Source organism: Salmo trutta, chromosome 34 (assembly GCF_901001165.1).
Source record: "Salmo trutta chromosome 34, fSalTru1.1, whole genome shotgun sequence".
NCBI classification, from domain to species: domain Eukaryota; kingdom Metazoa; phylum Chordata; class Actinopteri; order Salmoniformes; family Salmonidae; genus Salmo; species Salmo trutta.
Genome location: NC_042990.1, coordinates 36,268,575 through 36,289,260, shown reverse-complemented (window position 1 = coordinate 36,289,260; position 20,686 = coordinate 36,268,575). Strand labels below are relative to the sequence as shown.

The window sequence follows — 20,686 nt, the reverse complement described above, 5'->3', positions numbered from 1 at the left end:
GAGGCAAATAACACTGAAACATGCATGAGAGCACCGGCTGTTCCAGTCGGCTGTGAGACCACGCTCTCCATAGCCGATGTGAGTAAGACCTTTAAACAGGTCAACATTCACAATGCCGATGGGCCAGACGGATTACCAGGACGTGTTCTGCGAGCATGCGCTGACCAAATGGCAAGTGTCTTCACTGACCTCTCCCTGTCCGTGTCTGTAATACCAACATGTTTTAAGCAGACCACCATAGTCCCTGTGCCCAAGAACACTAAGGTAACCTGCTTAAATGACTACCAATCCGTAGCACTCACCTCTGTAGCCATTAAGTGCTTTGAAAGGCTGGTCATGGCTCACATCAACACCATTATCCCAGAAACCCTAGACCCACTCTAATTTGCATACCGCCCCAAAAGATCCAAAGATGATGCAAATCTCTATTGCACTCCACACTGTCCTTTCCCACCTGGACAAAAGGAACAGCTACGTGAGAATGCTACTCACTGACTACAGCTCAGCGTTCAACACCATAGTGCCCTCAAAGCTCATCAATAAGCTAAGGACCCTGGGACTAAACACCTCCCTCTGCAACTGGATCCTGGACTTCCTGACGGGCCGAGCCCAGGTGGTAAGGGTAGGTAACGACATCTGCCACGCTGATCCTCAACATGGGGGCCCCTCAGGGGGGCATGCTCAGTCCCCTCCTGTATTTCCTGTTCACTCATGACTGCACGGCCAGGCACGACTCCAACACCATCATTAGGTTTGCCGATGACACAACAGTGATAGGCCTGATCACAGACAACGACGAGACAACCTATAGGGAGGAGGTCAGAGGCCTGGCCGTGTGGTGCCAGGACAACAACCTCTCCCTCAACGTGATCAAGACAAAAGAGATGATTGTGGACTAAAGGAGAAGGAGAACCGAGCACTCCCCCATTCTCATCGACGGGGCTGCAGTGGAGCAGGTTGAGAGCTTCAAGTTCCTTGGTGTCCACATCACCAACAAAACTAACATGGTGAAAGCACACCAAGACAGTCATGATGAGGGCACAACAAAACCTATTCCCCCTCATGAGACTGAAAAGATTTGGCATGGGTCCTCAGATCCTCAAAAGGTTCTACAGATGCACCATCGAGAGCATCTTGACTGGTTGCATCACTGCCTGGTATGGCAACTGCTCGGCCTCCAACCGCAGGGCACTACAGAGGGTAGTGCGTATAGCCCAGTACATCACTGGGGCCAAGCTTCCTGCCTTCCAGGACCTCTATACCAGGCAATGTCAGAGGAAGGCCATAAAAATGGTCAAAGACTCCAGCCACCCTAATCATAGACTGTTCTCTCTCTGCTACCGCACGGCAAGCGGTACCGGAGCGTCAAGTCTAGGTCCAAGAGGCTTCTAAACAGCTTCTACCCCCAAGCCATAAGACTCCTGAACATCTAATCAAATGGTTACCCAGGCTATTTGCATTGCCCCCCCCTTTTACACAGCTGCTACTCTCTGTTATTATCTATGCATAGTCACTTTAATAACTCTACCTACATGTAAATATTACCTCAATTACCGTGACTAACCGGTGCCCCCGCACATTGATCCTGTACCGGTACCCCCTGTATATAGTCTCACTATTGTTATTTTACTGCTGCTCTTTAACTACTTGTTACTTTTATTTCTTATTCTTATTTGTATTTTTTGAACTGCACTGTTGGTTAGGGGCTTGTAAATAAGCATTTCACTGTAAGGTCTACACCTGTTTTATTCGGCACGTGACCTTTTTTTTTTTACAGTACAACACCTTTCTCTCTCTCCCTCCCCTCTCTCTCCCCTCTCTCTCTCTCCTCTCTCTCTCTCTCTCTCCCCAACATGTTTCCCTCTTTTGTTTCATCGCTCCATTTCTCAATCTGTGTCCTGAACAGTTTCTCTCCTTCTCTCTTAACAGACTGATTCAGTCTCTCACTTGTTGCTGCTGATGGTAGTGGGGGCATTTATTCAGAGACCTGCCTTTGGAGCCCTAAATCACACCCTATTCCCTAGGAATATTAGGGTATAAGATGCCATTTGTGAGGCAGCCTGGAAAGAAACACTGGTGTCATGGCTGACTGGTATCTCTGTTAGAAAAAGCTGTTTCCACACTCTGGTCAACAAACCTAGGGGCCACATCGCAAATAGCACCCTATTCCGTATATAGTGCACTACTTTTGTCCAGGGCCCATAGAGGAATAGGGTGTGATTTGGGACGAAACCGATAGCTTGTGTTGTTGCAGCAGCCTGATGGAGGCTTGATGCCACGGCTTGACCTGTCAGGAAGAGTGGAGCTTGATTTTCCCATGGTAAACCTCCTCCTTCAGTCCAGACAATACATCAATGCCTCACACCTGACTGCCACCTGTCAGTGCGGGCAGTGCTGCCTGCAGTCATTGGAGAACAGTGACTGAGAGGTAAGGAACCTTCTGACCCGTCAGGAGTGTGTGTGTGTGTGTGTGTGTGTGTGTGTGTGTGTGTGTGTGTGTGTGTGTGTGTGTGTGTGTGTGTGTGTGTGTGTGTGTGTGTGTGTGTGTGTTTCTAATATTGGCCTGACTGATCCTGCTAACCCCACTTTTTCCTGATGACTCACACACCTGCAGTGGTGGCTTTCAACTTGTCAACATCGACCCACCCGCTGGAATCCACCAGGCTCGACCCACCCGCTGGAATCCACCAGGCTCGACCCACCCGCTGGAATCCACCAGGCTCAGACAACCAAGGACGAGGCCATCAGGATCAAACCACCAAGGACGAGGCCTTCCTGACAGGGTCTTTGTCTTTCCATGAAGAGACAGAGACCCTCTTAGACCATCACACCTAATTTCCTCATCCACCTCCTACAAATCCATACACTACCCACAAACAAACAGACAGACACACAAACAAGACAATCATTCCTGGAACTGACTGTCTCACAGGGCACATGCACAGACAGCTAGACCGGTACAGTGATTTGTGTGAATGAATCCATGAAGAGACAGAGACCTTCTTAGAACAGATAAACAGAAGTGACTGTTTACTGACCTGTCTGTCTGACTCCCTGGCTGTGACTGTCGATCCTACTGACCTGTCTGTCTGACTCCCTGGCTGTGACTGTCGATCCTACTGACCTGTCTGTCTGACTCCCTGTACCGCCCTTACAGAAACCAAGTACCGCCCTTACAGAAACCAAGTACCGCCCTTAACCGCCCTCACAGAAACCAAGTACCGCCCTCACAGAAACCAAGTACCGCCCTTACAGAAACCAAGTACCGCCCTTACAGAAACCAAGTACCGCCCTCACAAAAACCAAGTACCGCCCTCACAGAAACCAAGTACCGCCCTCACAGAAACCAAGTACCGCCCTCACAGAAACCAAGTACCGCCCTCACAGAAACCAAGTACCGCCCTTACAGAAACCAAGTACCGCCCTCACAGAAACCAAGTACCGCCCTCACAGAAACCAAGTACCGCCCTCACAGAAACCAAGTACCGCCCTCACAGAAACCAAGTACCGCCCTCACAGAAACCAAGTACCGCCCTTACAGAAACCAAGTACCGCCCGCCCTTACAGAAACCAAGTACCGCCCGCCCTTACAGAAACCAAGTACCGCCCGCCCTTACAGAAACCAAGTATCGCCCTTACAGAAACCAAGTATCGCCCTTACAGAAACCAAGTATCGCCCTCACAGAAACCAAGTACCGCCCCGCCCTTACAGAAACCAAGTATCGCCCTTACAGAAACCAAGTACCGCCCGCCCTTACAGAAACCAAGTACCGCCCTTACAGAAACCAAGTACCGCCCTTACAGAAACCAAGTATCGCCCTTACAGAAACCAAGTATCGCCCTTTCAGAAACCAAGTATCGCCCTTTCAGAAACCAAGTATCGCCCTTACAGAAACCAAGTATCGCCCTTACAGAAACCAAGTATCGCCCTTACAGAAACCAAGTATCGCCCTTACAGAAACCAAGTATCGCCCTCACAGAAACCAAGTACCGCCCTCACCAAGTATCGCCCTTACAGAACCCAGGAGGACATTACACAACAATGCAGCAGCCACTTAACACAAAACAAACAAATCTCTCAATTCATCATGTCAGAGAGCTTGTCATGTTGTCCATCGCAGAGGGAGCGTCAATCAACTGAACCTGAAACCATCCTTCTCTAAATCCTTACAAAGCCAGCCAGGAATAACTTCAGTACATTACACAAGCAACATACCAGTTCAATTCTCTATAGACAATCACGTTAGACGGCTTGGTGTGCTGTTCATGTCAGACCCTTCTTCAAAAGGGACCTTGAATAGTACACTACAACAACAAACATTAAAACAAAGCAGCTGTTAACAATAAAAGAAACCTGTCTAGAGCAATTCCTTCACAATAAATGTTAGATAGATTGATGTGCTGCTTATTACAGAGATCCTTCAACTTGATTCAATTGGACCTTGAAAACGATTGTCCTAAGAATGTCCTGCCTCACAACACATCACTAAGTGGCTGCGTCCCAAATTACATCCCATTCCCTATATTAGGGGTACGGAACTCTTACACTACGGGGTCCGGAGCCCAATGTTCACTCTAAATGTTTTAGGGCACTGAGCAAATTTCAGGTCTGCTGAGCGCAAACTTGAACGTTGTGATATTTCTGCTTAACTTCCAGCACGCGTTTACCGTGAACTCTGAGGCTGTACCTGCTTTAAGTTACAGTTTTAACAGTGGTCAAGTAGGCTGCTGTGTCTATTTGATCATAATGAAGGCCTACCAGAGTGGCCTACAATCAAAAACAATGGAGAAATTGCATCCCATAACATTTTACCATGGAAATAGCTGTTCTATCATTCAGCCTACAGTAATAGCCAACGTGTGGTGTTCAACGTAGACCTACATTCCATGAGTCTGAAAAAAACATGCAGGGCTTGACATTAACCTGTTTATCCACTTGTTCTTCAGACAAGGAGGTGACTGGAAATGTTGTGGTGTTTGATGCAAGAAACCACATTATTATCCCCATACCACTATTACAGAGAATCAAATGTTACCATCTGCCTATTGGCTACTTAGCTTATTCAAGCCTGTCCATTTAAGAAGAAAAAAAAAAAAGCTCTTTACCTGACTCGCTTTTTAAAGATGGCTAGAAATGCACACGTTTTGTGCTCTTGTAGGAAGTAATCACTCCTCCATTAATGATTAGCTATAACTGTGCTAATAACTCACTGACTAGCAAAGAATATGAACAAATGTGTTCAGGTGGCTACATGAAGCTCTCGCTACTCACGACCGCACATGCTGTAAACACAGTCCAGTTCAAACTGAATGGCACAGATCCATATATGGCAACGGTCTATTTGCATATAGGGATACTTTAGCTCTGATTGGTTTATGGCGCACCGGTCTGTGTATAGTATGGGCCTGAGTCGTGCCTGTCAATGCAATAGAATCCTACTCCGATGCGTTCTGCCTACAACAAAATCTCTTGCATAGTTAGGTTTGTTTGGGGATGTTGCATTGAATATTGCGTTGATTCGATCACAATTCCCACAGTAAAGAGAAACGTTGATAGTGTTAACTAACGTGGAAAACTCTACAAAGTTCAATCTCATGCTTCTCTGCGCGGGCTGGTATTTGTTCTGTGCGGCAGTCCTGGGGGAGCTGCGCGCAGCTTAGCGGGAACATTGCTAGAGCCTGCTGGTTTTCTGTTCTACCTGATAATTAAAATGGCACCCACCTGGTGTCCCAGGTCTAAACCAGTCCCTGATTAGAGGAGAACAAGGGAGACAAAAAACGCAGTGGAACTGGTAAGCATTTCACTGTAAGGTCTGTTGTATTCGGCGCACGTGACAAATAAACTTTGATTTGATTCCAGGTCAAGAGTTGAGTTTGGGAATTCTATTTAAGCAATAAGGTATATGGCCATTATACCATGGCTAAGGGCAGTTCTTAGGCACGATGCATCGCAGAGTGCCTGGACACAGCCCTTAGCCGTGGTTTATTGCCCATATACCACAAAACCCAGAGGTGCCTTATTGCTATTATAAACTGATTACCAATGTAATTAAAGCAGTAAAAATAAATGTTTTGTCATACCCGTAGTATACGGTCCATTATACCATGGCGGTCAGCCAATCAGCATTCATGGCTCGAATCACCCAGTTATATATGTATATATATTCCCTTTTGGAGAGGTAGTGGTCAGTAGTAGTACACTATGCTGAGAATAGAGATCCATGTGGGACAAATCCTGGGTGGCTAAAAAAAATTGAAGTCTGGGAGAGCCAATGAGGCGAGGCGATGGGATAATCACTAATGGACACCAGTGTATTCTGGGTAAATTGACATTCCCTTTGTATAGGTAAGTCTTCAGGTAAAGATGTTCACGAAGCCATTTGCTGCAGGGCGAGGCTACAGCTTCCCTTCCCCAAGGACCTAATTGTTACTCCGTCTAACCAGACAATGTGCGACAGTAAACTGAAGATGTGTCTGAAATAGCAGCCTTTTCCTTAGGTAGTGCACTATTTTTAACCAGTGTGTGCATGTAAGACCGGAGTCAATTGTGCTTGTTTCATACAGTCTTACATATGCTAATGTCTGTTCATGTAAGCACAGGCAACCACTGCTGCAGTGCATCCATCCAGAACGCTGCACTTCAATGTTATGACCTCTGAATGGAAGGGCTCTTTAAATGTGTCAGATTGTTGTCTAATGTGTGTTCTGTATGCATTCAACATCACATGAAGTATCAGATCAGCTATTAGAGAGTCAGGCAGCTAACTGTGTCTCATTGATAGTAATGACCAACATGGCCAATGGGTCATTGGCATAGTCTATTTCACAAATGGCACAACATACCCTATATGTGGTTGTTCTACTGGATATTATAGGTGAATGCACCAATTTGTAAGTCGCTCTGGATAAGAGCGTCTGCTAAATGACTTAAATGTAAATATAGTGCACTACTTTTGACCAGGACCCATGTAGGGATTAAGACAGCCATTTTGGGAAGCAGCCATGGAGCATGAAAAAAACAAACAGCAACACAATACATTGATGGGTCAATGAACCAATGCTGCAGTATTTGAGGATGAGGGGTGTCCTTATTGGACTAGAGATGGTGAATGGACAAATAAGGAATCGAGGAAAAAAGTGGTGATTTAAACTCCAGCTGAGGAAATCATGGACTCAAATGAGCATGTTATCGTTGCCAGCGAGGAGACTAGCTGTTATGGTTCTTTCTCCAAGTAAGTCACTGTGGAGCAGAAACTGTGGGTAACACTGCATGGCTGTCCTCCCTGTCCGGTGGATCTAAGCTGACATCCACAGCACACTCTGTACAGTTACAGTACCATCCCTCCCTCCCCCCTTCTCTATAGTTACAGTACCATCCCTCCCCCCCTTCTCTATAGTTACAGTACCATCCCTCCCCCCCTTCTCTATAGTTACAGTACCATCCCTCCCCCCCTTCTCTATAGTTACAGTACCATCCCTCCCCCCCTTCTCTATAGTTACAGTACCATCCCTCCCCCCTTCTCTATAGTTACAGTACCATCCCTCCCCCCCTTCTCTATAGTTACAGTACCATCCCTCCCCCCTTCTCTATAGTTACAGTACCATCCCTCCCCCCCTTCTCTATAGTTACAGTACCATCCCTCCCCCCCTTCTCTATAGTTACAGTACCATCCCTCCCCCCCTTCTCTATAGTTACAGTACCATCCCTCCCTCCCTTCTCTATAGTTACAGTACCATCCCTCCCCCCTTCTCTATAGTTACAGTACCATCCCTCCCCCCTTCTCTACAGTTACAGTACCATCCCTCCCCCCCTTCTCTACAGTTACAGTACCATCCCTCCCCCCCTTCTCTATAGTTACAGTACCATCCCTCCCTTCTCTAGCTATGATCTCCCCACCGACTTGCACCACTATTTTCTCTCCACTCACTCTGGCTTGCTGAATTCCCAGCATTCCCTCTCTCTCTCTACCTCCACCATGTCTCTCGCTCTCTCTCCCTCATCCTAGAAGGCTCCCGCAGTAGGACACAAGGAACATCACCTGCACACTAAGACTCATACTGCTCCGTTGCCTGGCAACCATTACATAAATGGTTTGCACAAGCAAAGAACAGGCATTGCCAGCACACTGCGCACACACACACACACACACACACACACACAACCACCCTTTTAAGGGTTTCCGGCTAGCATATGTCAGTTTTACTCTCTTTTTTCCCCCCAAAGAAATACTTTTTTATTTTAACTCCAGAGAATTAGCTATCCCACATCCCAAACAGAGATTTAGCTATCCCACATCCCACATTCTAAACAGAGAATTAGCCATCCCACATCCCATCCCAAACAGAGAATTAGCTATCCCACATCCCATTCTAAACAGAGAATTAGCTATCCCACATCCCATCCTAAACAGAGAATTAGCTATCCCACATCCCAAACAGAGAATTAGCCATCCCACATCCCATCCTAAACAGAGAATTAGCTATCCCACATCCCAAACAGAGAATTAGCTAATCCACATCACATTCTAAACAGAGAATTAGCTATCCCACATCCCATTCTAAACAGAGAATTAGCTATCCCACATCCCATCCTAAACAGAGAATTAGCTATCCCACATCCCATTCTAAACAGAGAATTAGCTATCCCACATCACATTCTAAACAGAGAATTAGCCATCCCACATCCCATCCTAAACAGAGAATTAGCTATCCCACATCCCAAACAGAGAATTAGCTATCCCACATCACATCCCAAACAGAGAATTAGCTATCCCACATCCCATCCCAAACAGAGAATTAGCTATCCCACATCCCATCCTAAACAGAGAATTAGCTATCCCACATCCCAAACAGAGAATTAGCTATCCCACATCCCATCCTAAACAGAGAATTAGCTATCCCACATCCCATCCTAAACAGAGAATTCGCTATCCCACATCTCATCCTAAACAGAGCCTGGGAGAAAACAGATCGCAGTACGTTCACGTCACACAGAGGCCGTGTTTCTCTGTGAATTACACATTCTCTGAAGTCAATCAGATACACAGATCTCTCTCTCCTCCCTCGCTGTGTCATGATTCCTCAACAAGTCTCAAAACAACATGTGCAGTCCAACAATTGGACCATTTCATGACCGCAGCGGACCCCTCCCTCCGTTCCAGGTTTCTGTTGCTGGCGAGGATGAAGGACAAATGAAAGGCGGCTGGGCGTCTCCCACTCTGATTTCCCCCTCAGTCCCGGTCGGTCGTACGCCAACGTGTCCCTTTCTAAGCCAAAATCAGCATTGCTCTAGCAAGGTTCCAGGAAGTGATGTTGGAGCGCAGGGTTACTGAACTCACCTGTGGAGCAAGGAGGAGAGTGTGTACACGTACGTGTGTGTGTGTGCGCGCGTGCATCCATCCATGTGCGTTCGAATGTCAAGTCTAGTGGGGAGCTCTTCACTCTAAAAATGGTCAACAATTTCAGGCTCAATGATTCAGTCCAGCGGCTTGATAAATGATGGAAATAGTTGCCATTACACTAGCCCATACAGACACAGAAGAAGACACACACAACATAACACAGTCAGGTTGTCAGACCTACTGGCATCAGGCGGCAGCCTAGTGAAGTCAGACCTACTGGCATCAGGGGGCAGCCTAGTGATGTCAGACCTACTGGCATCAGGGGGCAGCCTAGTGATGTCAGACCTACTGGCATCAGGAGGCAGCCTAGTGATGTCAGACCTACTGGCATCAGGGGGCAGCCTAGTGATGTCAGACCTACTGGCATCAGGGGGCAGCCTAGTGATGTCAGACCTATTGGCATCAGGGGCAGCCTAGTGATGTCAGACCTACTGGCATCAGGGGGCAGCCTAGTGATGTCAGACCTACTGGCATCAGGGGGCAGCCTAGTGATGTCAGACCTACTGGCATCAGGGGGCAGCCTAGTGATATCAGACCTAGTGGCATCAGGAGGCAGCCTAGTGATGTCAGACATAGTGGCATCAGGGGGCAGCCTAGTGATGTCAGACCTAGTGGCATCAGGGGGCAGCCTAGTGATGTCAGACCAACTGGCATCAGGGGGCAGCCTAGTGATGTCAGACCAACTGGCATCAGGGGGCAGCCTAGTGATGTCAGACCTACTGGCATCAGGGGGCAGCCTAGTGATGTCAGACCTAGTGGCATCAGGGGGCAGCCTAGTGATGTCAGACCTACTGGCATCAGGGGGCAGCCTAGTGATGTCAGACCTACTGGCATCAGGAGGCAGCCTAGTGATGTCAGACCAACTGGCATCAGGGGGCAACCTAGTGATGTCAGACCTACTGGCATGAGGGGGCAACCTAGTGATGTCAGACCTACTGGCATCAGGAGGCAGCCTTGTGTTCTAAATGTCAGAGTGGGTGGCTGAGTTCAGCTGAGAGACATATAGGGAGCTGTCTAATGAACACAAACTCAGCCTTGGCTCAGAACAGGATCCCTCCGTTCTGACAGGTAAATGCTGTTGGCCATCACTTAATGAAAACCATCTTTAGTTCCGTTATTAAAGGGTAAGGCACATTCTGAGAAGTACTGGAAGGATTTTCACTGGAGGCAGAGACACACAAACACAGTGAACACAGACACAGTGAACACAGACACACACAGGGACTTTTCAGAGCAGGCAGGTAGGCGGTGTTAGCGTTGGCATTAGTCACCATGTGGTGTCTGATAAACAGCAGTGGGTTTGAAAGACATTAAAAAACTAAACCGTCTGAATAAAGCATATGGTTCTAGAAGAGGTAGCCTCAAACACACAGAGAGAGAAAGACGTTGAGACTGGTCTACTACTATTACTTTTATTTATTATTATTCTCATTAATATTGTTGCTGTTAATGCTAATCCCATTTCCACTATTACTATGATTGATGCCTTTTTACTGTTGGTCCCACCATGTTGTGTTATGTGTATACTTTGACAATGTAAGTCATTTAACTTGCCATGTCAATAAAGTCTACTGGGGAGGGGGAGAGAGAGAGATTTGTTGATTTAAAAAAAGCTTGACTCAATTTGGCATGAGGGTCTGCTATACAAATTGATGGAAAGTGGTGCTGGAGGAAAAACATACGACATTATAAAATCCATGTACACAAACAATGTGTGCGGTTAAAATTGGCAAAAAAACATTTCTTTCCACAGGGCCGTGGTGTGAGACAGGGATGCAGCTTAATCCCCACCCTCTTCAACATATATATCAACGAATTGGCGAGGGCACTAGAACAGTCTGCAGCACCCGGCCTCACCCTACTAGAATCTGAAGTCAAATGTCTACTGTTTGCTGATGATCTGGTGCTTCTGTCACCAACCAAGGAGGGCCTACAGCAGCACCTAGATCTTCTGCACAGATTCTGTCAGACCTGGGCCCTGACAGTAAATCTCAGTGAGACAAAAACAATGGTGTTCCAAAAAAGGTCCAGTTGCCAGGACCACAAATACAAATTCCATCTAGACACCGTTGCCCTAGAGCACACAAAAAAACTATACATACCTTGGCCTAAACATCAGCACCACAGGTAACTTCCACAAAGCTGTGAACGAGCTGAGAGACAAGGCAAGAATGGCCTTCTATGCCATCAAAAGGAACATTCCCTGTGGCTCAGTTGGTAGAGCATGGTGTGTGCAACGCCAGGGTTGTGGGTTCGATTCCCATGGGGGGCCAGTACAAAAAAAAAAAAAAAAAATGCATGAAATTAAAATGAAATGTATGTATTCACTACTGTAAGTCACTCTGGATAAGAGTGTCTGCTAAATGACTAAAATGTAAATGTAACATAAAATTCGACATACCAATTAGCATCTGGCTAAAAAAATACTTGAATCAGTTATAGAACCCATTGTCCTTTATGGTTGTGAGGTCTGGGGTCCTCTCACCAACCAAGAACTCACAAAAATGGGACAAATACCAAATTGAGAGACTGCATGCAGAATTCTGCAAAACTATCCTTCGTGTTCAACGTAAAACACCAAATAATGCATGCAGAATTAGGCCCGATACCCGCTAATTATCAACATCCATCCAGAGCTGTTAAATTCTACAACCACCCAAAAGAAAGTGATTACAAAGCATTCACCTACAGAGAGATGAACCTGGAGAAACGTCCCATAAGTAAACTGGTCCTGATGCTCTGTCCACAAACACAAACCACAGAGCCCCAGGACAGCAACACAATTAGATCCAACCAAATCATGAGAAAACAAAAAGATAATTACTTGACACATTGGAAAGAATTAACAGAAAAACGAGAGACAGAGAGAGAGAGGAGACATGCTGCAGATGAGATAGCAGCAGACAGCCACCCCCCACTTCTCTTCAGTTACAGCGAGAGAGAGCAGAAAAACAGAGAGAAAGAACAACACAAGTGTTCCAATCCCACAGCTTCAAAAATGAACTTGTACGAACTATGAAGTCAACTCAACTGCAGCTCGAGGGCCTTCGAGTCGACTAGTGGGTTGGGTTCCCATCCAAGTAGCTATCAACGAGTTCAAGCTTATTTAACAGAAAATTCACATCCAGAAAGATCTAATTACCTGAATGGACAGCTGCCATCGGAGATTGTTGGAAATTGGCCATCGGGTAAGTTATTCCTCAAGAACAGATGTTCACAGGTGCTAGGGAGGTCCTCTCCTCTGGGCTACTGTAGGTGATTTGTCAGTGAACTCCCACCTCTTAACAGGAAAACAACCCCATCGTGATAAAAAAAAAGCTGCTCTTGGAGACTGGTGAGACACCCCTGATGGTTTGAATCTGAACCAAATCGGGGTAAAAGATAGTCTAGGAGTAAGGTAGAGACACCTCCGTTGATTTAACTTTAAATCCGAACCAAAAGGAAAAGTGAGCTCAAGGTATTCTAAATGTTGTTTAGAGAGTTACTTCTAAGCTACTTATTGGGAAATCATAGGCCTACTTTTCCTCTGTTGAATATAAATCTATCACATTGGCTACAGTCTCTGTGGAAAGGAAAATCCTGGAAGCAGTAAAACACACTGCCGTCAGTAGAAGAGACGGGTTAGAACGTAACCCATATTACGGATGACAAAGTGCGCAATTTCAATTTCGTTCACACAAAAATATGGCCATAAAAATTCTCTCCCCCCACTTAGTTGTCCCCTCCCTGTATTTCCTCCCTCCCTCCCTCTCTCTTTTCTCTCAAAGTGAAAGGCTTCTCCCGTTCTCAGAGGTTGCCACTATGTTAAACAGATGTCCCTGAACCCGTCCCAGCCTGTCTGTTGTAGTTACTGTTGCTAAAACCACGGGTTCCTCCTGCCTCCGGGGGAGAATTTCCCTTTGTGTGAATCTGTGCTGGTTTCACGCTCTCATTTGAAGGAGGTACTGTACAGAGGGACTGGTTTGGCTGCCTAAGCATGACACAACATGTATAGGAGTCACACTGTTAACTCTTTCCCTGCACCACATACTGAAGCATACTAAGCTCAATGTAGTCTACAGTAGACAGACATACAGACTGTTGTTATCCCCATGGGCTGAATTCGGCCTAGTCTACACAACATACCGTTTTATTTTATATTTAACACATATTTATCTAGGAAGTCTCCTTGAGGTCAGGAGACCTATTTATTTATATTTTACAAGGGAGACCCCTGGCCAGTAATATAGGGCATGCGTGTTGGGCTATTACTTAGGCTAATTATGAATCTGGTGTCAAGCACACAAGGTCCAATCCAGCCTCAAATCCAGCCCTGGGTAAAGTGCTTACTAAGCTGATCTAGTTGCTTATTGGGTGGGCGTCTCTTGGAGGATGATTTAAGTGTGTTGGGAGATGGGATCTCCCAGTGGCTACTAAGACCCTGACCCCAGCCTCCAATCTGGCCCTGCGTAAAGTGCTTACTGAGGATGATCTAAGTATGGTACTGGGAGATCTAAATATGCTCCTCAGATCCTGAGCCTGTGGTGACCCTGAGCCTGTGGTGACCCTGAGCCTGTGGTGACCCTGAGCCTGCGGTGACCCTGAGCCTGTGGTGACCCTGAGCCTGTGGTGACCCTGAGCCTGTGGTGACCCTGAGCCTGTGGTGACCCTGAGCCTGTGGTGACCCTGAGCCTGCGGTGACCCTGAGCCTGAGGTGACCCTGAGCCTGCGGTGACCCTGAGCCTGCGGTGACCCTGAGCCTGCGGTGACCCTGAGCCTGCGGTGACCCTGAGCCTGAGGTGACCCTGAGCCTGCGGTGACCCTGAGCCTGCGGTGACCCTGAGCCTGCGGTGACCCTGAGCCTGTGGTGACCCTGAGCCTGTGGTGACCCTGAGCCTGCGGTGACCCTGAGCCTGTGGTGACCCTGAGCCGGGCTGGGGGTTCACTGAGGGTCAGGGCAGGGAGGACAGGACAGGGCAAGACAGTTACACCGGGCCTTCAGTAAGTATTCACACCTCTTAACTTTTTTCACATTTTGTTGTGTTACAGCCTGAATTTAAAATGGATTAAATTGAGATTTTGTGTCACACAATATCCCATAATGTCAAAGTGTAATTTCATTTGTAGAAAATTATAGAAATTCATAAAAAATGTAAAGCTGAAATGTCTTATTCAACCCCTTTGTTATGGCAAGCCTAAATAAGTTCAAGAGTAAAAATGTGTTTGACAAATCGCATTATAAGTTGCATGAACAATAATAGTGGTTAACATGATTTCTTAATAACTACCCCATCTCTTTACCTCACACATACAATTGTATGTAAGCCCCCCTCAATCGAGTAGTGTATTTCAAGCACAGATTTAACCACAAAGATAAGGGAGGTTTTTTAATGCCTCACAAAGAAGGGCACATATTGGTAGATGTGTAAAAAAAAAAGCAGACGCTGAAAATCCCTTTGAGCGTGGTGAAGTTATTCATTTGGCTTTGGAAGGTGTATCAATACACCCAGTCACTACAAAGATACAGGAGTCCTTCCTAACTCAGTTGCAGGAGAGGAATGAAACCCCTCAGGGATTTCACCATGAGGACAATGGTGACTTTAAAACACTTACAGAGTTTAATGTTTGTGATGTGAGAAAACTGAGGATGGATCAACAACATTGCAGTTACTCCACAATAAACAATACTATTTTCAAGCATGGTGGTGGCTGCATCATTTTATGGGTATGCTTTTCATCGGCAAGGACTAGGGAGCTTTTTCGGATAAAAGAAAAGGACTACAGCTAAAAGCACAGGCAAAATCCTAGATGAAAACCTGGTTCAGTCTGCTTTCCAACAGATACTGGTAGAAAAATGTACCTTTCAGCAGGACAATAACCTAAAACACAAGGACAAATCTACACTGGAGTTACTTACCAAAATTGAATTGAATGTTCCTGAGTGGCCTAGTTACAGTTTTGATTTAAAAATCGTCTTGAAAATATATGGCAAGACTTGAAAATGGCTGTCTAGCAATGATCAACAATGAAGTTGACAGAGCTTGAAGACTACTAAAAAGAATAATGGGCTAATAATGTACAATCCAGGTTTGCAAAGCTCTTACCCCAAAATACTCACAGCTGTAATCACCAGCAAAAGGTGTTTATACAAAGTATTGACTCAAGGGGGTGAATACTTATGCAAAATAGATATTTCTGTATTTCATTTTCAATATATTTGCAGAAAATTCAACAAACATGTTCTCACTTTGTCATTATGGGGTGTTGTGTGTAGATGATTTAATTTTGAATTCAAGCTGTAACACAAAAAATTTGTGAAATAAGTCAAGGGGTGTGAAAACTTTCTGAAAGCACTGTATCATGCTATCTCTAGGTTACCGTGTGAGTTAGATCAGGGAGGAGTGGCAACCTTTACTCTGACAATATCTAATCAGTAACCACTGGCCTTTACTCTGACCTCAAAAATATCTAACCATTAACCAATGGCCTTGACTTTAACCTAGGGCTGTTAAGGTGACCGCATTACCACCACACCGGCGATCACTTGTCATGACCACAGTCAAATTCTACGTGACCGTTTAGTCAAGGTAACTAGGCTTCCCCAAGCTCTGATGCTGGTCGTCATAAGTTGCCTACCAAACTGGCTAACTGCCTGGTACTCAGAACTCAATCGTCTCTCTAAATCACTCTGACATCTAAATCACTCTGGCACGAAGCCAGGAGAAGGGAATTATAATTATTATATTCAACCCAAGGGCACAACGACCACTGGCTGCAAAAGGCATGGACGTTTTTAGGGGGCATTATAGCCACACAAGGGGATGTCGCCGGGAAATTCGAGACATTATCAAGTGCTTGTCATATTGTGAATGAGAGACTGATGAAGTGTGTGCAGCCTGAGCAAAATCATCATTAGAGGAGTCGCATCATGCAGCCTTAGAGAATGTATTAAAATCAAAACATATAGCCCAACGTTTGTATCACAAATAACTCCAAATGAAGCATATAAGAGGACTTGTTTCTTTCTTAAACGCTCAACACAGAATAGCCGCATATACGCACTCCTCCAGAAATCGTTTGGAGAAAATATCCTTTCTATTTTATTCAGCTTTGTTCAATTGTATTCTTCATACTATAAAATAATGCCATGGAATTCTAAACAAATCTTGTCTGCCAAATGAATTAGAGTAGCCCACAGCCATATGGCATAGCCAGATCAGGACTTAACATAACGACAACTCAGAGTAAACTATTCTGTTCTTCTGAAATACACTACATTTTCTTAATATCATGTTACTTTAGACCTGTCTAAAATAAATTATGGTTTTATTGTGACGGTGCAGGCTATATTAAATTGATTTATTAGACTTGTAGATGTTCCAAAAAGTCTGTATCAGTGGCTTGTAGGCTATGCGTGGAAGCTAGGAGATACTAAATGAGTTTATGTTCATTAAACGGTCAATTACCATGAGACGGGCAGTAATTTGCTTGACAGTCACCGGCTGACAAAATGTCATAACCGCCACAGCCCTACTCTGACCCACAACAACACCTAACCAGTAACCACTGGCTGACAAAATGTCATAACCGCCACAGCCCTACTCTGACCCACAACAACACCTAACCAGTAACCACTGGCTGACAAAATGTCATAACCTCCACAGCCCTACTCTGACCCACAACAACACCTAACCAGTAACCACTGGCTGACAAAATGTCATAACCGCCACAGCCCTACTCTGACCCACAACAACACCTAACCAGTAACCACCGGCTGACAAAATGTCATAACCGCCACAGCCCTACTCTGACCCACAACAACACCTAACCAGTAACCACTGGCTGAATGAAGTCAGTGATAGCAGATCTATAGGTTGATTATTAAACAGGGTCTGGGTCCCAAATGGCACCTTATTACCTTTTATAATGCACTACTTTTGACCAGGGACTGTAGGGAAAAGAGTGCTTTTGGGACACAGGTAGAGTGATGTTGGTATGGTCAGAAACCACAGTATAGGGGAAATATTGAACTGGCTAGTAGAGCTGCTATGCACTATATTGACCTTATCAGAATGCATTCACATCCAGTTAATGCAATATATAACGGCATCTAAACAAGGCAGATCAGTTTGGGAATTCGCATAGTGAGGGAGAATCAGTGTATTTTTCCTTTAAAAGGGTAGCCTAAACATTTTTCCCACCTTGTTAAATGTGTGGGCCGCTACATATAAATTGTTCCCCATTTTGCAGACAGTGTTTTTCTAGCTAAAGCAGGGGAGCAGACATCCTGAGCCTTTGTGAGAAGACACATCCTGAGCCTTTGTGAGAAGACAACATCCTGAGCCTTTGTGAGAAGACAACATCCTGAGCCTTTGTGAGAAGACACATCCTGAGCCTTAGTACAGAATCTAAATATCATAAAGTTCGCAAAACCACTGAAATAAATAATACCAGAGAATAAATAATTCAAGGTCTTAGACACTTGTTATTGAGCATAATTACATTTTCAGCAAATATGTTGAATTTTTCATCTTTAAATAGCTCAAAATAAGCTATCCCTTTAGGCTGTTAAAGCTGCAATATGTCATTTTTTGGGGAACCCAAACAAAGTCGCAGATATGCGAGTTATAGATCTGTCATTCTCATTGAACGCAAGTCTAAGAAGCGGTAGAGCTATTCTATGTGCTCTATTTCTATGCTTCCCGTTCTAAAGTTTCGTTATTGTGTCTTTTACTTTGGGTTTCGTACAGCAGATTCAAACAGCTGAAAATACAATATTTTTGGTTATGGAAAATAAATTTCACAGCAGTTTAGATGGTACAATGATTTTCTACACAATGACTGCTTACTTTGACACAAACTGAAATTAGGCAAACTACAAAAAAATTTGCAAACAGTAAATGGCAGAGCGATTTCTGCATATTGCACCTTTAAGGTCCTCAATGGTGACAATGTATGATGGCCATTAAATGTGACTCTGTCAGTCAGTGATGGGAGAATGAGCGGCAGGCTAGGCCAGGGGAAACTACTGTAATGACCCAGGCTCCCGCCCAACCAGAGCTGCTTGGAAACCAACTGCTGGAGTTCCGGACTTAAAACCCGCAAACTGCGTCACGGCATTCCTGTCATGTTGACAGACACAAACACACACACACACACACACACACACACACACACACACACACACACACACACACACACCAGAGTGTCACCTTGTTTAAACTTCACCTGCCAGTGCCAATCCAGATGGGTTTGGAGTCAATATAACAATTCATCTTTTGTATCTCTTAACAGGACTTAATGTGACAACCTTATTCGAAGACATGAACACACACACACACACACTAGGGTGGTTCCCTTATTGACATGATTGTCCGTAACCATGGTGCGAGTATTCATTACAGAGCTTCAAGCCAAAAAGAATAAGGAAGGAACTTTGGCCTTCAAAGGCCCCGGCACAAACAACTGAGGTCTATATACTTAGCCAATTTTTGGGGGGCTATTTTCAAATGTAATTATTTTTGCCAAAGCCACAGTTTTTCCTGGAATTTGTTATTTTTCATATATTTATTTAACACACTGCATTAAATCAAATCAAATTGATTTGCGCCAAATACAACAGGTGAAATACAACCTTTACCGTGAAATGCTTACTTACAAGCCCTTAACCAACAATGCAGTTCAAGAAATATAAAATATTTACTAAATAAACTAAAGTACAAAAAGAAGGCCATATACAGGGGGTACTGGTACCGAGTCAATGTGCAGGGGTAATTTGCACATGTAGGTAGGGGTAAAGTGACTATGCATAGATAACAAACAGCGAGTAGCAGCAGTGTAAAAACAAAGCGGGGGGGGGTTAATGTAATAGTCCGGGTGGCCATTTGATTAATTGTTCAGCAGTCTTATGGCTTGGAGGTAGAAGCTGTTAATGAGCCTCTTGAACCTAGACTTGGTGCTCCAGTACCGCTTTCCGTGCAGTAGCAGAGAGAACAGTCTATGACTTGGGTGACTGGAGTCTGACACTTTTTTGGGCCTTCCTCTGACACGCCTAGTATAAAAGGTCCTGGATGGCAGTAAGCTTGGCCCCAGCACCTTAAAGGTCGGAGGCTGAACAGTTGCCATACCAGGCGGCGATGCAACTGGTCAGGATGCTCTCGATGGTGCAGCTGTATAAATCTTTGAGGATCTGGGGACCCATGCCAAATCTTTCCGTCTCCAGAGGGGGAAAAGGTGTTGTTGTGCCCTCTTCACAACTGTTTTGGTGTGTTTGGACCATGATAGTTTGTTGGTGATGTGGACACCAAGGAACTTGAAACTCTCAACCCGCTCCACAAAAGCCACGTCGATGTTAATGGGGGCCTGTGTGGCCCGCTTTTTCCTTTTCCATTAGACCAAGAAGAAAAAAGATACATACAGGAATGTTGTCTTGAGGTCTGACTGAGCATCAACATGTGATTGCCAGGGGCAGTTTGGAGAGGAGGGTGTGTGCAGTTCCCAAGAAGAGCATTAGGAGGTTCTGAGGGGTGTGACAGTCACTGCAGTAGAATGTGACTGAACATGTGATAACAATGAGCAGCAGCATTTCCTGTCTCACTAAATCAAGCCTCCGAGCACAGAGAGGAGAAGTGATGAAACAGGTCAAAGGTCAAATGCCACAATACAAAAGCTATAAGCAAGCTACTGGGATTTATATTTAATATATCTAATACTCTCATTTCCTTGAGTTCCTTCTGAAACCATAGAAGTCACAACACAGAAACTGTAAAATCCCCTACAGATGTAGGATCTTAATTTGTTTCTGCACAGCAGGAAATGCAAACTATTCAAGGTTTAAAAAGGCTTATAAAGTTTGATTTATCATAACAAAAATGTATCAACCCCTACAAAAAAATGTCCATGAATTATAATCCACATGCTGCAGCATTATTTTCCTACTGTAGCAAACTGTCTCATTCTACATTTACATTTTAGTCATTTAGCAGACGCTCTTGTCTAGAGTGAGTGCATACATTTTCATACTTTTTCGTACTCAAATTAAGAACCTATATCTATATTTAGTTTTCATATATTATACAGATATCTGGTCACGTAATTTCCTTGCGTTCCTTCAGTCTGAAACTACATGGAGAAACTGGTGGAAGAGAAAGAGAGATATGCCAGAGAGAATGGGACATCCTTGTTCACTGCAGTACTTGTTCTTGTAACAAACCAAATCCATACATTGCCAGAGGAAACAATTGAGGAAAGATGAAGCTTCCTTCCATTCTTTAATTAGGTCCTGCCTTTAGGTGGCAGACAATTCT

General features: G+C 44.9%; 1 protein-coding gene and 1 long non-coding RNA gene across 2 annotated transcripts in view; both read right to left on the bottom strand.

The window, feature by feature from the left end:
* Window positions 1-20,686, bottom strand: part of LOC115173249 (zinc finger protein 40) — a 107,957-nt gene that overhangs the window by 76,776 nt on the left and 10,495 nt on the right. The gene's annotated exons all lie outside the window — the stretch shown is intronic.
* On the bottom strand, window positions 16,490-17,265 carry LOC115174096 (uncharacterized). Its single transcript, XR_003871724.1, has 2 exons — window positions 17,205-17,265; window positions 16,490-17,136 (listed from the first exon to the last, which is right to left on the bottom strand). It is a non-coding gene; the product is annotated as an uncharacterized LOC115174096 (long non-coding RNA).